Source organism: Triticum dicoccoides, chromosome 5B (genome assembly GCF_002162155.2).
Source record: "Triticum dicoccoides isolate Atlit2015 ecotype Zavitan chromosome 5B, WEW_v2.0, whole genome shotgun sequence".
In the NCBI taxonomy this organism is placed as follows: domain Eukaryota; kingdom Viridiplantae; phylum Streptophyta; class Magnoliopsida; order Poales; family Poaceae; genus Triticum; species Triticum dicoccoides.
The window spans coordinates 466,571,889-466,588,662 of NC_041389.1; positions in this window are offsets into that span (position 1 = coordinate 466,571,889).

Genomic DNA, 16,774 nt, shown 5'->3' on the forward strand with positions numbered 1-16,774 from the left:
CTCGGGAGGGCTGATCTGGAGTCCGTTCGGGGCTCCGGAGAGGGGGATTCGTCGCCGTCGTCATCATCAACCATCCTCCATCACCAATTTCATGATGCTCACCGCCGTGCGTGAGTAATTCCATCGTAGGCTTGCTGGACGGTGATGGGTTGGATGAGATTTACCATGTAATCAAGTTAGTTTTGTTAGGGTTTGATCCCTAGTATCCACTATGTTCTGAGATTGATGTTGCTATGACTTTGCTATGCTTAATGCTTGTCACTAGGGTCCGAGTGCCATGAGTTCAGATCTGAACCTATTATGTTTTCATGAATATATGTGAGTTCTTGATCCTATCTTGCAAGTCTATAGTCACCTATTATGTGTTATGATCCGACAACCCCGAAGTGACAATAATCGGGATACTTCTCGGTGATGACCGTAGTTTGAGGAGTTCATGTATTCACTATGTGTTAATGCTTTGGTCAGGTACTCTATTAAAAGGAGGCCTTAATATCCCTTAGTTTCCGCTAGGACCCCGCTTCCATGGGAGAGTAGGACAAAAGACGTCATACAAGTTCTTTTCCATAAGCACGTATGACTATTTTCGGAATACATGCCTACATTACATTGATGAATTGGAGCTAGTTCTATATCACCCTATGTTATAACTATTGCATGAGGAATCGCATCCGGCATAATTATCCATCACTGATCCACTGCCTACGAGCTTTTCACATATTGTTCTTCGCTTATTTACTTTTCCGTTGCTACTGTAACAACTACTACAAAAAACCCAAAAACATTTATCTTTACTTTTGCTACCGTTACCTTTATTATCATACCACTTTTGATACTAAACACTTTGCTGCAGATACTAAGTTATCCAGGTGTGGTTGAATTGACAACTCGACTGCTAATACTCAAGAATATTCTTTGGCTCCCTTTGTGTCGAATCAATAAATTTGGGTTGAATACTCTACCCTCGAAAGTTGTTGCGATCCCCTATACTTGTGGGTTTTCAGTGGACCGCTAAATATAGATGGGGGAAGGTGATGGAGACGTTGGTGAAGATGATGGATGTGTTGGTGTAGATCGTGGTGATGATGATGGCCCCCGACGGCGTTCCGGCGCCACCGGAAGCAAGGGGGAGAGAGAGCCCCTTCTTCTTCTTCTTCCTTGACCTTCTCCCTAGATGGGAGAAGGGTTTCCCCTCTGGTCCTTGGCTCCCATGGCGTGGGAGGGGAGAGAGCCCCTCCGAGATTGGATCTGTCTCTCTGTCTCTCTCTGTTGCTGCGTTTTGTAGATTGTGCCCTTTCACTGTTTCTTATATATCCAGAGATCCATAACTCCGATTGGACTGAAACCTTCGTCTAGATTTTTTCTCCGAAAATTAGCTTTCTTGCGGTGAAAGAAGAGCATCAACCGCCTTCCAGGGTGCCCACGAGGGTCAGGGGCGCACCCCCTGCCTCGTGGCCCCCTCGAGCACCGTCTCGCGTTGATTTATCTTCCCAAAAATCATAAATATTCCAAAAATAATGTCCGTCCGTTTTTATCCCGTTTGGACTCCGTTTGATATGGTGTTTCTGCAAAACATAAAACATGCAACAAACAGGAAATGGCACTGGGCACTGGATCAATATGTTAGTCCCGAAAATAGTATAAAAAATTGCCAAAAGTATATGAAAGTTGAATAATATGGCGTGGAACAATCAAAAATTATAGATACGACGGAGACGTATCAGCACCCCCAAGATTAATTCCTGCTCGTCCTCGAGTAGGTAAATGATCAAAAAAGATAATTTTTGATGTGGAATGCTACCTAGCTTAATCTTGATCATATATCTAATCATGGCATGAATATTAAGACACGAGTGATTCAAAGCAATAGTCTATCATTTTACATAAAAACAATAATACTCCGAGTGTACCAATAAAGCAATCATGTCTTTTCAAAACAAGAAGGCCAAAGCAAGCTTATCCCTACAAAATCATACAGTTTGGCTATGTTCCATCTTCATCGCACAAAATATTCAAATCATGCACAATCCCGATGACAAGCCGAGCAATTGGTTCATACTTTTTAACGCGCTTCAGCTTTTTCAACCCTCACGCAATACATGAGCGCAAGCCATGGATATAGCACTATAGGTGGAATAGAATATAATGATGGAGGTTATGTGGAGAAGACAAAAAAGGAGAAAGTCTCACATCAACGCGGCTAATCAACGGGCTATGGAGATACCCATCAATTGATGTCAATGTGAGGAGTAGGGATTGCCATGCAACGGATGCACTAAGAGCTATAAGTGTATGAAAGCTCAAATTGAACTAAGTGGGTGTGCATCCAACTTGCTTGCTCATGAAGACCTAGGGCATTTAAGGAAGCCCATCGTTGGAATATACAAGCCAAGTTCTATAATGAAAATTCCCACTAGTATATGAAAGTGACAATTTAGGAGACTCTCTATATGAAGAACATGGTGCTACTTTGAAGCACAAGTTTGGTAAAAGGATAGTGATACGTCTCCAAGGTATCTACTTTTCCAAACACTTTTGCCCTTGTTTTGGACTCTAACTTGCATGATTTGAATGAAACTAACCCGGACTGACGCTATTTTCAGCAGAACCACCATGGTGTTGTTTATTGTGCAGAAAACACAAGTTCTCGGAATGACCTGAAAATCCACGGACATAACTTTTGGAAAATATAAGAAATACTAGCGAAAGAATCAAGGCCAGGGGCCCCACACCCTGTCCACGAGGGTGGGGGCGCGCCCCCCTATCTCGTGGGCCCCTTGATGCTCCACTGACCTCAACTCCAACTCTATATATGTCGTTTCCTGGAGAGAAAAATCAAAGAGAAAGTTTCATCGTGTTTTACGATACGGAGCCGTCGCCAAGCCCTAATCTCTCTCGGGAGGGCTGATCTGGAGTCCGTTCGGAGCTCCGGAGAGGGGGATTCATCGCCGTCGTCATCATCAACCATCCTCCATCACGAATTTCATGATGCTCACCGCTGAGCGTGAGTAATTCCATCGTAGGCTTGCTGGACGGTGATGGGTTGGATGAGATTTACCATGTAATCAAGTTAGTTTTGTTAGAGTTTGATCCCTAGTATCCACTATGTTCGGAGATTGATGTTGCTATGACTTTGCTATGCTTAATGCTTGTCACTAGGGCCCGAGTTCCATGATTTCAGATCTTAACCTATCATGTTTTCATGAATATATGTGAGTTCTTGATCCTATCTTGCAAGTCTATAGTCACCTATTATGTGTTATGATCCGACAACCCCGAAGTGACAATAATCGGGATACTTCTCGGTGATGACCGTAGTTTGAGGAGTTCATGTATTCACTATGTGTTAATGCTTTGGTCAGGTACTCTATTAAAAGGAGGCCTTAATATCCCTTAGTTTCCACTAGTACCCCGCTGCCACGGGAGGGTAGGGCAAAAGAGGTCATGCAAGTTCTTTTCCATAAGCACGTATGACTATATTCGGAATACATGCCTACATTACATTGATGAATTGGAGCTAGTTCTGTGTCACCCTATGTTATAACTATTACATGAGGAATCGCAGCCGACATAATTATCCATCACTGATCCAATGCCTACGAGCTTTTCACATATTGTGCTTTGCTTATTTACTTTTCCGTTGCTGCTGTTACAATTACTACAAAACTGCTATCTTTACTTTTGCCACTGTTACCATTACTATCATACTACTTTGCTAGTAAATACTTTGCTGCAGATACTAAGTTATCTAGGTGTGGTTGAATTGACAACTCAACTGCTAATACTTGAGAATATTCTTTGGCTCCCCTTGTGTCGAATCAATAAATTTGGGTTGAATACTCTACCCTCGAAAACTGTTGCGATCCCCAATACTTGTGGGTTATCAAGACTAATTTCTGGCGCCGTTGCCGGGGAGCATAGCTCTATTCTGTGAGTCACTTGGGATTTATATCTGTTGATCACTATGAAGAACTTGAAAGATGGAAGAACTAAGATTTTTCCCTCAACTACGAGGGGAGGTAAGGAACTGCCATCTAGCTCTGCACTAGATTCTCCTTCTGTTTTGAGTAAGCTTGCGACACCTAAACCTACTACTGCTATGAATTCTGATATGTCGCATGTTATTGATGATGCCACTTCTGCTATGCATGATACTTATGATGAAACTACTTCTATGCTTGATACAACTGTGCCATTAGGTGAATATCTTGATGAACAACTTGCTAGGGTTAGAGAGAATGAAATTATTGAAGAAGAAATTATTGATGATAGTGATGATGAAGGTTCTCCCCCTAAGTATGAATTGCCCGTTGTTCCTGAGGGTTATGTTATGGATGAAGAAGCTGCTAGAGCTATCTTTGCTTGCAATTGTAGATATGATCTTAAGAAGTTATTAGCTAAATGGAAGCAGCAATCTCTTAATGCTAGAATGAAACCTGACCCTGCTTTCGCTACTTCACCTATATGTGTTACTGATAAGGATTATGAATTCTCTGTTGCTCCTGAAATTATTACTTTGGTTGAATCTGATCCTTTTTATGGTAATAAATCTGAAACTGTTGTGGCACATCTTACCAAGTTAAATGATATAGCCACCCTGTTTACTAATGATGAGAAGTCTCGCTATTATTATATCCTTAAGATATTTCCATTCTCATTAAAGGGTGATGCTAAAACTTGGTTTAATTCTCTTGATCCTGGTTGTGTGCGTAGTCCCCAGGATATGATTTATTACTTCTCTGCTAAATATTTCACTACTCATAAGAAACAAGCTGCCTTGAGGCAAATATATTATTTTGTGCAAATCGAAGAAGAGAGTCTCCCACAAGCTTGGGCGAGGTTTCTCCGATTACTTAATGCTTTGCCTGATCATCCTCTTAAGAAAAATGAAATACTTGATATCTTTTATAATGGACTAACCGATGCTTCCAAGGACCACTTGGATAGTTGTGCTGGTTGTGTTTTCAGGGAAAGAACAGTCGACCAAGCTGAATTACTATTGAATAATATGTTGACTAATGAAAATAATTGGACTCTTCCTGAGCCAATTCCTGAGCCAAATGAGCCAACTCCTAAGCCTGTTCCTAAACCAACTCCGAAGAAGAGGGGAGTTCTATTTCTCAGTCCTGAAGATATGCAAGAGGCAAAGAAATCTATGAAAGAAAAAGGTATTAAAGCAGAAGATGTTAAGAATTTACCTCCTATTGAAGAAATACATGGTCTTAATATACCGCATGTTGAAGAAACACATTGTCTTGATAACCCGACACAGGTAGTAAAGGTAAATTCTCTCTATAGATATGATAAAGTTGAAATCCCGTCTATTAAATTTCATAGCCAATGCTTAGATGAATTTGATGACTTTATGGCTAGACAAGAAAGTTTTAATGCCTATGTTGGTAGAGTATTAAAGAGTAATGCTTTCATGATAGGATGCTTGAGTGATTATATGGATAGAGTTAAAGGTGAACTTAAACTCATTAACAAATATGCTTCTATGGTTACTACTCAAGCAGAGCAAGTACTTAAAGCTCAAAGTGATTTGCTCGATGAATTACATAAAAAACATGATTTCGCTGATAGAGTGGCTACTAGAACTGGTAGAATGACTCAGGAACATTTGTATCTTGAAGGCCACTGAGGGAGTCCTGGACTAGGGGGTGTCCGGACAGCCGGACTATCATCGTTTGCCGGACTCCAAGACTACGAAGATACAAGATTGAAGACTCTGTCCCGTGTCCGGAGGGGACTTTCCTTGGCGTGGAGGGCAAGCTTGGCGAAACGGATATGTAGATCTCCTACCATTGTAACCGACTCTGTGTAACCCTAGCCTTCTCCGGTGTCTATATAAACCGGAGGGCTTTAGTCCGTAGGACACAACATACATTACCACAATCATACCATAGGCTAGCTTTAGGGTTTAGCATCCTTGATCTCGTGGTAGATCCACTCTTGTACTACCCATATCATCAATATTAATCAAGCCTGACGGAGGGTTTTACCTCCATCAACAGGGCCCGAACCTGGGTAAAACATCGTGTCCCTTGTCTCCTGTTACCATCCGCCTAGACGCACAGTTCGGGACCCCCTACCCGAGATCCGCCGGTTTTGACACCGACATTGGTGCTTTCATTGAGAGTTCCTCTGTGTCGTCACCGATAGGCTCGATGGCATCTTCAATCAACAACGCTGTCCAGGGTGAGACTTTTCTCCCCGGACAGATCTTCGTATTCGGCGGCTTCGCACTGTGGGCTAATTCACTTGGCCATCTGGAGCAGATCGAAAGCTACGCCCCTGGCCATCAGGTCAGATTCGGAAGCCTAAACTTCACGGCCGACATCCGCGGGGACTTGATCTTCGAAGGGTTCGAGCCACAGCCAAGCGCGCCACACTGTTACGATGGGCATGATCTAGCTCTGCCGCCGAACAGTGCCTTGGTGGCCGCACACGAATCCGCTCCGGCCCTTAGCCCGGAGCCGATCGCCCAGATCGAGGACCGGTGGATGGACACCACCTCGGGGGCTGCAACTTCTACGGCGATGGAGCCGAGCACTAACCTTGACCCTTGTGAATCTCGTGACTCCGAGGTGCCCGACTCCTAGCCGGACTCCGGACCTCCCACGCCCCTGCCAATCGAATCTGATTGGGCGCCGGTTATGGAATTCACCGCCGCGGACATCTTCCAACACTCGCCCTCCGGCGACATCCTAAATTCGCTAAAGCATCTATCACTATCCGGAGAGTCCTGGCCGGATTATGGGCAGGATGGTTGGGATACGGACGACGAAGAAATTCAGAGCCCACCCACCACCCACTTGGTAGCCACTGTCGACGATCTAACCGACATGCTAGACTACGACTCCGAAGACATCGACGCTATGGACGATGATGCCGGAGACGAACAGGAACCAGCGCCTACAGGGCACTGGAAGACCACCTCGTCATATGACATTTATATGGTGGACACCCCAAAAGATGGGGACGGCGAAGAAGCAGCGGAGGCAGATTCCTTAAAGAAACAGCCCATGCGCCGGCGTCAGCGGCGCCGCTCTAAATCCCGCCACAGTAAGAATGGAGATTCCGGCACAGGAGATAATAATACCCCAAAGAGTGCCGAAGATAATCCCCTCCAGCAAGACTCAGCGCAGGAGGATGCAGAAGCAAGCCCTCACGAGAGGGCAGCAGACGACGAGGTCGAGGATTATAACTATATACCTCCCTCCGAAGACGAGGCAAGCCTCAACGACGACGAATTTGTTGTGCATGAGGATCCCGTCGAACAAGAGTGTTTTAAACGCAGGCTTATCGCCACGGCAAATAGCCTAAAGAAAAAGCAGCAGCAGCTTCAAGCTGATCAGGACCTGCTGGCCGATCGATGGACCGAGGTCCTCGCGGCCGAGGAGTATAAACTCGAACTCCCCTCCAAAAGCTACCCAAGACGCAAGTTGCTCCCCCTATTAGAGGAGGAAGCATACATACCTTCATCACCAGCGCACGATACGGCCGACCGACCACCCCGTGGTCGTGACAGAGAGGCATCCAGGCCCTCCACCAAGACCGTACCCCGGCATCGCTCCAAAAGTACGAAGCCAAGAGGGAACGCGCCGGACTTGCGAGATGTATTGGAGGACAAAGCAAGGCAATCCAGATCCATCCACGGATCATGTGGGCGCCCCACGACCCACGACGAATACCGTCGCGCCGGATACAATAACCCCAGCCGGGCCGAACACAGCAGACAACGCTCTCTCGAGCTACGTCGTGATATTGCTCAATATAGAGGCACCGCACACCCTCTATGCTTCACTGACGAAGTAATGGATCATCAAATCCCTGAAGGGTTTAAACCCGTAAACATCGAATCCTACGATGGCACAACAGACCCCGCGGTTTGGATCGAAGATTATTTCCTTCACATCCATATGGCCCGCGGTGACGATCTCCATGCCATCAAGTATCTCCCACTCAAGCTTAAAGGACCAGCTCGGCATTGGCTTAACAGCTTGCCCGCAGAGTCAATTGGGTGTTGGGAAGACCTAGAAGCCGCATTCCTCGACAACTTCCAGGGCACGTATGTGCGGCCACCAGACGCCGATGACCTAAGCCACATAATTCAGCAGCCAGACAATTCTGGACACGGTTCTTAACAAAGAAAAACCAAATCGTCGACTGCCCGGATGCAGAGGCCCTCGCAGCCTTTAAACATAACATCCGCGACGAGTGGCTAGCCCGGCACCTAGGACAGGAAAAGCCGAAATCCATGGCAGCCCTCACATCATTAATGACACGCTTCTACGCGGGAGAGGATAGCTGGCTAGCTCGCAGCAACAACCTCAGTAAAAATTCTGGCAGTCCGGATACTAAGGACCACAATGGTAGGTCGCGTCGAAGCAAAAATAAGCGCCGCATTAACGGCAACGACAAGGAGGATACAGCAGTCAACGCCGGATTCCGAGGATCTAAACCCGGTCAGCGGAAGAAGCCATTCAAAAAAACCACTCCGGGTTCGTCCAATTTGGACCGAATACTCGACCGCTTATGCCAGATACATGGCACCCCTTAAAAGCCAGGTAATCACACCAACAGAGATTGCTAGGTGTTCAAGCAGGCAGGCAAGTTAATTGCCAAAAACAACGACAAGGGGCTAAACAGCGACGATGAGGAAGAGACCCGACCGCCGAACAATAGAGGACAGAAGGGTTTCCCCCCACAAGTGCGGACGGTGAACATGATCTACGCAACCCATATACCCAGGAGGGAGCGGAAGCGTGCACTAAGGGACGTATACGCGATGGAGCCAGTCGCCCCGAAGTTCAATCCATGGTCCTCTTGTCCGATCACTTTCGATCGAAGAGACCATCTGACCAGCATCCGCCACGGCGGATTTGCCGCATTGGTTTTAGACCCAATCGTCGATGGATTTCACCTCACGAGAGTCCTGATGGACGGCGGCAGTAGCCTGAACCTGCTTTATCAGGATACAGTGCGCAAGATGGGCATAGACCCCTCAAGGATTAAACCTACAAAGACAACCTTTAAAAGCGTCATACCAGGTGTGGAGGCCAATTGTACAGGCTCAGTCACACTAGAAGTGGTCTTCGGATCCCCGGATAATTTCCGGAGCGAGGAGTTAATCTTCGACATAGTCCCATTTCGCAGCGGCTATCACGCTCTGCTCGGACGAACCGCGTTTGCAAAGTTCAACGCGGTGCCGCATTATGCATACCTCAAGCTCAAGATGCTAGGCCCTCGTGGAGTCATCACGGTCAACGGAAATACGGAACGCTCCCTCCGAACGGAGGAACATACAGCGGCTCTCGCGGCAGAAGTACAGAGCAGCCTTTTAAGGCAATTCTCGAGTCCGGACGTTAAACGGCTGGATACAACCAAACGCGCCCGGAGCAACACCAACCAAGACCACCTGGCACAATCCGAGCACGCGTAGCAATGCGGCCCTAACCCCCGCCCTCGCATGATTGCAAGAACAACCCTCTGCGTACATCATTACGCTTTGGAGATACCATGGGCGTAGGGGAAGGGGCACGACCACAATGGACCCAGAGTGCGGCTCGACCACACCAGGGGCTCGCAAGTGTGCCACTCTTTCTTATTATTATTTTCCTTCTTTATGTACACAGGACTCCGTTAGCCAGAGGCCCTGTCCGGCGGTGAACCTGCCGAACTCATGATGCAACAGCCGGGGAGTAAAGAATGCGGCGACGAACACTCAGGTGGTCTCAATTACGAGCATTAAATTTGATTATATACACCAAGTCCGCAGCCCATCCCTGGAGGGGGACATGTTTAATTAGTCCAAAACCCTTGCTTACCGCACTATCTGTATCAGTCTGCACTCATAGCAGACTTCCTTTAATAAATAATGCAGCATTCTTTTGCCTGTTATTACATATACATGTTCATTACATGACATCTTGCACCCGTATATTTCGACACGGCCTAATACACCAGGGGCTTATGTTCCCCACATCATGGTGTGATAAGTCCGAACACTTTCACAAGTGCGGCGCCCCGAACTTATAGCATTATATGAATCGGCTCCGAATCACGTCTTGGGTCAATAGTTGGGTTTGCCCGGCTCCCACGTTTTGGTGCCTTACGTTTCGTTCCGTTGGCTAAGGTGGCACTGGGAGAACCACTGCGATTGCGCCCCAGTTGAGCCGGGCGAGCGCCTCAGTGGAGAAAGCTAAAACTGACCGGCATGATAAGGCGAGAGACTGGTCGCTGTTCGAGAGGTCTTTTTCGGGTCCTTAAAGACTCATGCCGCTTCGAGCGAAGTTCCGGATAATGTCCGACGAAGGCGTGGATAGCGCCCCGAATTCGGTCTTCCGAATACTAGGGGCTTCGCCGAAATTTAAAATTATAGAATTCTATGGCTAAGTGAGAGTGTTCAAGCAATATAAGTCTGGTTGCCTTGTTCGTTGTGTTGAGCGCCTCCCTAGATGGACCCAAAAGTGGGAACAAGAGTGCTCAAGTTATCCCGAACACCCCAGCATTTGCAGCTTGGGGGCTGAAGCCAACGACTTTCCATCTCTCAGATTTTATAAACGGCCGCACAGAAGGTAATATTTTGAATTAAAAAAGAGTTGCTTAAAGCGCACATGAACAAAGTTTTCAGCGCACAGGATAATACATAGCGAGTTTACTCAAAAATTACATCTCTAGGGCATTCATCCGCAATATCGTGGGCTCCCTTCAGGACAGTTTTACAATACATTTCGGGCGTACGATACTCCTTGCCCGGTGGCGGCGGATCAGTAAGAAGCTTCTCCGCATCCAGCCTGCCCCAGTGCAACTTTGTGCGGGCAAGGGCCCGACGAGCACCTTCAATACAGGCGGAGCGCTTGATGACCTCCACCTAGGGGCACGCATCCACCAGCCGCCGCACGAGGCCGAAGTAGCTCCCAGGCATGGCCTGTCTAGGCCACAGCCGGACTATAAGGCCCTTCATGGCCTCCTCAGCTACCTTGTGGAGTTCGACCAGCTGCTTCAGCTGGTCGCTTGGGGGCACCGGATGGCCGGCCTCAGCGTACTGAGACCAGAAGACCTTCTCCATTGAGCTCCCCTCCTCACCACGGTAGAATGCGGCGGCATCGGACACACTACGCGGCAGATCTGCAAACGCCCCTGGAGAGCTCCGAATGCGGGTAAGTGTCAGGTAGTTTACATTAACATGCTTGCTTTGCATGAAAAATGCCTTACCCGCCGCTATCTTCTTTACATCTTCAATCTCCTAAAGGGCCTTACGGGCCTCGGCCTTGGCGGACTTGGAACTTTCGAGAGCCGAGGCAAGCTCGGACTCTCGAGTCTTGGAGTCGCGCTCCAAGCTCTCATGCTTCTCCATGAGAGCCTGGAGCTCTTGCCGCACTTCCGCCACCTGTGCCTCCTGCTTTTTCGCTCTGCCTGTTCCGCGGCCGCACTGCGTTCGGCCGCAGACACAGCCTCCTTCAGGGCTGCCACCTCGTTTGTGGCCCCTGCAATACCCATATTATCCTTGTTAATTTTATTGCGACCAAAATCCTTTTCTATAAGGTAACAATTCAAAGTGGTGCTACTCACCTTCTTTGTCCTCGAGCTGCCTCTTGGCATGGCCGAGCTCTCGCTCGGACCACTCGAGATCTTGCTTTAATGTACCAACCTCCGTAGTCAGTGCGGCGGAGGCCAGTAGCACAGCCTGCAAACCCATATTGACGTAATTTATTAGCAACCTGCGAATATCTTTTTAGATCCTCAGTCCGGCTTTTCTTTCCGAACACCGAACCGAGCATCAGGGGCTACTGTCTATGCGGTATTACATTACACAATTTTAACTTCTTACCTCAAAGCCTGTTAAAAGGCTACTGCAGGCTTCGGTCAGCCCGCTCTTGGCGAGCTGGACCTTCTGAATCACCGCACTCATAACAGTGCGGTGTTCTTCCTCGATGGAAGCGCCTTTGAGCGCCTCCAGCAAGTTGTCCGGCGCCTCCGGTTGGACGGAGGCTGCCGGCGTCACGGTCTTGCCCTTCTTTCGAAGGGGCCGCCTGCCGGACTCTGGAACCACTACAGGCTCCGACGTAGAGTCCGGCGCAAAGTCCGGGAGGCTGCCTTGCGGCGCCTCCGGAGCCTCCTCCTGATGGGTCCCTTTCTGGGATCCCACCTTGGCGTCCTCATCGGCGCGGGGGGTAGAGGCAGTCGGAAGTGAATCCACATCCGACGGGGCCAACGACCCGCTCGATGAAGCGGGGAGATCATCATCGGCCAGACTGCGGACAGTATGCGGCATTAGTAGGACACTATGTGACACGAAAGAAATTGCATATCAGGGATCCGGATACTTACGATCTCGCCGGAGGCCTGGCCCTTGAAGGCCACTCCTCCTCGCCAACGTCGGTGTTGGCGGAGCTGTCCGGGGGAATAGTTCTCCCCCTCTTGGACCCTTCGGCCTCCCCTGTTGGGGAAGCCTTCCTCTTCCTCTCTCCCTCCTCCGGGAGAGAGTCTTCTTCTTCCTCCTCATCTTCGGGGGAGGAGTCCGCCTTGTCGTCGGACACCTGATTACGGGAACTCTTTCGAGTCCCCGTGGCCACCTTCTTCGCCTTCTTCTCCGGCACCACGTGCGGTGCCGGAACCAGCAGCCCCGCTAGACGGGCGTCCACTGGGTCTTCTGGCATGGGAGCCGGGCAGATGAGATGCTCGGCCTTCTTCATCTATTCCTGTCAAAGGAAAAGGGAGATTGAAACCCTCTTAGAATCAATCTATTTACAATAAGTGTCCCGTAAAGGGGATGAATCACTTACCTCGTCAGCTGGATGCTGCGAGCGAAATCCGCGATCTTCCGTCGCGGATGCGGGGGCTTCGGCGCCCTTAAACAGCACCCTCCAGGCGCCTTCGTACATCGTGTCAAAGAGCCCGCTTAGCGCCTGGTGCTGTTCCGGATCGAACTCCCACAGATTGAATGCCCGTTCTTGGCATGGGAGGATCCGGCGGACGAGCATGACTTGGACCACGTCGACGAGCCTGAGCTTCTTGTTCACCAGCTTCTGGATACAAGCTCGGAGTCCCGTCAGCTCCTTCGGATTACCCCATAGTAAGCCCTTCTCTTTCTAGGAGGTGAGCTGCGTAGGGATACCAGATCTAAACTCGGGGGCCGCCGCCCACGCAGGGTCGTGCGGCTCGGTGATATAGAACCACCCCGATTGCCACCCCTTGACGGAGTCCACGAAGGCCCCTTCGAACCAGAGGATGTTGGGCATCTTGCCCAACATGGCGCCTACGCACTCCGCCTGCGTGCCCTTCACTACCTTCGGCTTGACGTTGAAGGTCTTGAGCCACAAGCCGAAATGGGGCCGAATGCAGAGGAGGGCCTCACACACGACGATGAACGCCGAGATGTTGAGGATGAAGTTCGGCGGCAGATCGTGGAAATCCAGGCCGTATGTGGGGACCCCGACTCATAAGTCGAAATCACCGAATGCACGTGTACAGTGATCCTAGAGATCAATGCTCACTGAACACACAGAAGATGAATAACAAGAGGCTTACATCCATACATACCGTATTACACAAGTAGGACCATTATGGTCAAGTCTTGAGTATAAAATTGCAGCGGAAATCTTCGTCGATAACTTGGACCCATGCCATCTGCCTTAACCCTATAGGCATTCTGACTGGGAAGCATCCTAGCTCGCATGTTCGTCACCGAAGTATTCTTCATCATATCCTATTCTTTCAAGCCTGGCCAAGTAAATAGCCAGGGACAAGCCAGTGAGTACGTTTGAATGTACTCGCAAGCAACCCATGTTTTGGTTCAAGATACAACAATGCATGATATAGGTAAATTTTTGCAGAAAGCTAGTTTTGAGTGCAATGACATGTTCAACAACTTGTAAGACATGCATCAAGAGAATTCAAGTAACCATGAGGATAGGTTACAGATATCAACATAAATAGAGTGGGCACCAACCCATCTAACATAAATAGAGTGGGCACCAACCCATCTCAATCATGTCAAGCCCCTTGACTTGACCCAAGTCATCTTTATCCACACACACACTTGGTTTGTAAACAAGTGGACGTAGCCCAAGAGCGGTTACCCAACTGTCCTTGACTGTGGACACGGCTATTCGAATAGTTTTACACTCTGCAGAGGTTGCATACTTTACCCACAAGATCCGGGGAACTTCCTTGTCATCCACGACCCGCGATACCTTAAGTACCCGGGGTAAGCACCCAATCACTACCTTTCCCTAGACGACACTAACATGGAGTCCACTCGATTGGTAGTAACCCCCGTGCCCAACATTTCACATAACACTTTCTTGGAGCCTCGCTCCCATAATTATCACATACCACTGGCACGGGGTACCAACGGTGTGTCCGGTGCCCTGTGAAAACAGTCATGGCCGCCCTACCTGGCACGACCCCGTCCCGAGAGAGCGCACCAAAGACTCTCCCGTCACTAGTAATGCGGGCTCCAAGCTAGTATCGGTCTAGGTAATCAATAATGCCCTTTCCCATATAAGGGTAGAGTGGTTGCGCATGTAAGGTTGGAATAACGGTCGCAACTTCGACCAATCCGTTTTGAAAACAACACACACCCGCCTCGGTATACCACTTCGTCATCAAGTGGTTACCCATCTCATCATCTCCCTCGGGCATAAGTGGCACCCGACGGGGTTTTCGAAAAAGTCTTTTGAAAGTACTTTGTTTCCTTCACCATGCATATACCCGTCCCTTTTTGCGTAGCATCTACTTTAGCATCCTATCTACTCCCACTGGCATAACCCTCATAAGAAGGTAGGGCCATGCACAATGCCAGTATCAACGAGGAAGTAACAGAGGCAACCAACCCACGTGGTTCACCACCTCATCATGATTCCGATGCGACAATAATAAAGAGCTATATGACATGCATAAAGAGGGTTTCATAGACATGGTCAAAGGGCTGCTTGCCTATTTCATCAGAGTCTTGAAATCTTCTGGTCCTTCTCCAAGTACTCCGTCTACTTCGTCAACTAACGTCGGAAACAAACACAATAAGCAACACAACAAGGTAGGAAATAAAAGTGCTCTAAAAATGTGAGTTGGACTTTTCTAGGATATCTCTGGTTATATGAAAAATAACCAAAGTGGTTTCATTGGAATTGGATCAGTGGATATCTCTGAACATTTTGATAGGATGGGATCAAGGAGTTTATGGAATTGCAAGAAGTGTACAGAAACATATTTTTGAAAAATGAGCAAAGGCACCCATTTAACAAAGGATGATTTTAGAAGCATCTAGGAATTGGTTTCACTGGATTTGGAGTTGAAATGATTTTCCTATGAATTTGCAAAGTTGATAAATATGAAGAAATGGCTCAATAATTTATGTGGTACAGAAGGTATCAAGAAAAATGTTCATAAGCTAAGTTATGAACTTAGAAGCATCTAGGAATTTGAATCATGGCATTTGGATAAATTTTGAGCTCTCTGTGATTTTTTTAAAGTTCATCATAGAAATGGAAAATGGGGTTTTAATAAATATTTGTGAAGAAAAGGTCTCTGGAAAAATGTGCATGTTGCATCAACAGATAGATCATGATTTATAGAGGCACTAGAAATTTGAATCATCAAATTTGGAGTTGATTTGATTTATTTGTGTATTTTTGAAGTTGACTGGAAAAAGAAAAAGACCAAGGTTTTACCGAAACGGGCTGGATCTGGGCGGCGGCGGCGCGCTCTAGGCGAGGGATAGCTGTCGGGCCAGCCCAGCTGCGTAGCCGCGTGGGAGAAGAGGCCACGTCGAAGGCGTACTAGCTCCATGGAGCCTTCGCGCAGGGGAGGTGGATCCGGCCGAGGCCGTTTCCACTTAAATGGCGGGGCCCGCCCACTGGTCGCAAACGAGCGGGGCCCGCTTGTCGGGTTCGTCCTCAACCTCCCGCGCGGGCGCGACGGGAGACAAAGGAGGCGCCCCGACGGCGACTGCCGGCGTTACAGGGCGTCTCCGGCGACGCTCCGCCCACCGGCGTGCTCGTGAGGCTACGCCGCATCCTCCTAGGTGCTTCACGCCCGCCGAGGAGGGCCGTAGTGTCGGCGGCTTGGATGGTCGCGGAGGGGCCGTCGGCCATCTTTGGCCGTGAGCGCACGGCGCACCCGGGGATGAACGGAGAGGGTATAAGGCCTTGCAGTGGTTGAATGTGGGCGCTGGTGCACCGAGGGGGAGAGGAGGGGCTCAGGGTAGCCCGAATTTAGGCGGAGCCCGAAGGCTCAGCTCCGGCCATAGAGGTGGATGGAGGGCGCGGGGAGAGAAGTGAGTTGGTCCAGGGGGTCAACGGGAGTGAGAGAGGGCGAAAGGAGGCCAGAGAGGGCTCGGGGTGGCCTTAAATAGAAGGGGGCGAGGTGTACCGTGGCTCGTGCGTCGGCGAGCTCCTAGCCGTTGCTGGAGGCCACGGGGGCGCATGTGGGCGTGTCTGGGGTGTTCATGGGGTTGGTCTAGGGCGAGAGGAGGGGAGAGAAGGAGCGGTGAAGGGCCAGGGTGCCGCGCGTGTGAGGCGCTCCATTGGCGTGCTCGGGCGGCCTCTGTTCGCTAGCGCGGAGGCGCGGGGAGGGGGAGAGAGAAGGGGGCCGACTGCGTAGCGTGTTGCGGACGCCGAGGGGGAGGCTCGAGGTGGTCGGGTGGCTTGGGCAGAGAGCAGCTACAGTGCGTGGGAGCACTGTAGCGCGCTCTGGAGCATGCCTTTGGCATGCCATGGCATAAAAAGTGGAAATTGGGCGCGGCCACTTGTGTCCAGCAGTGCTA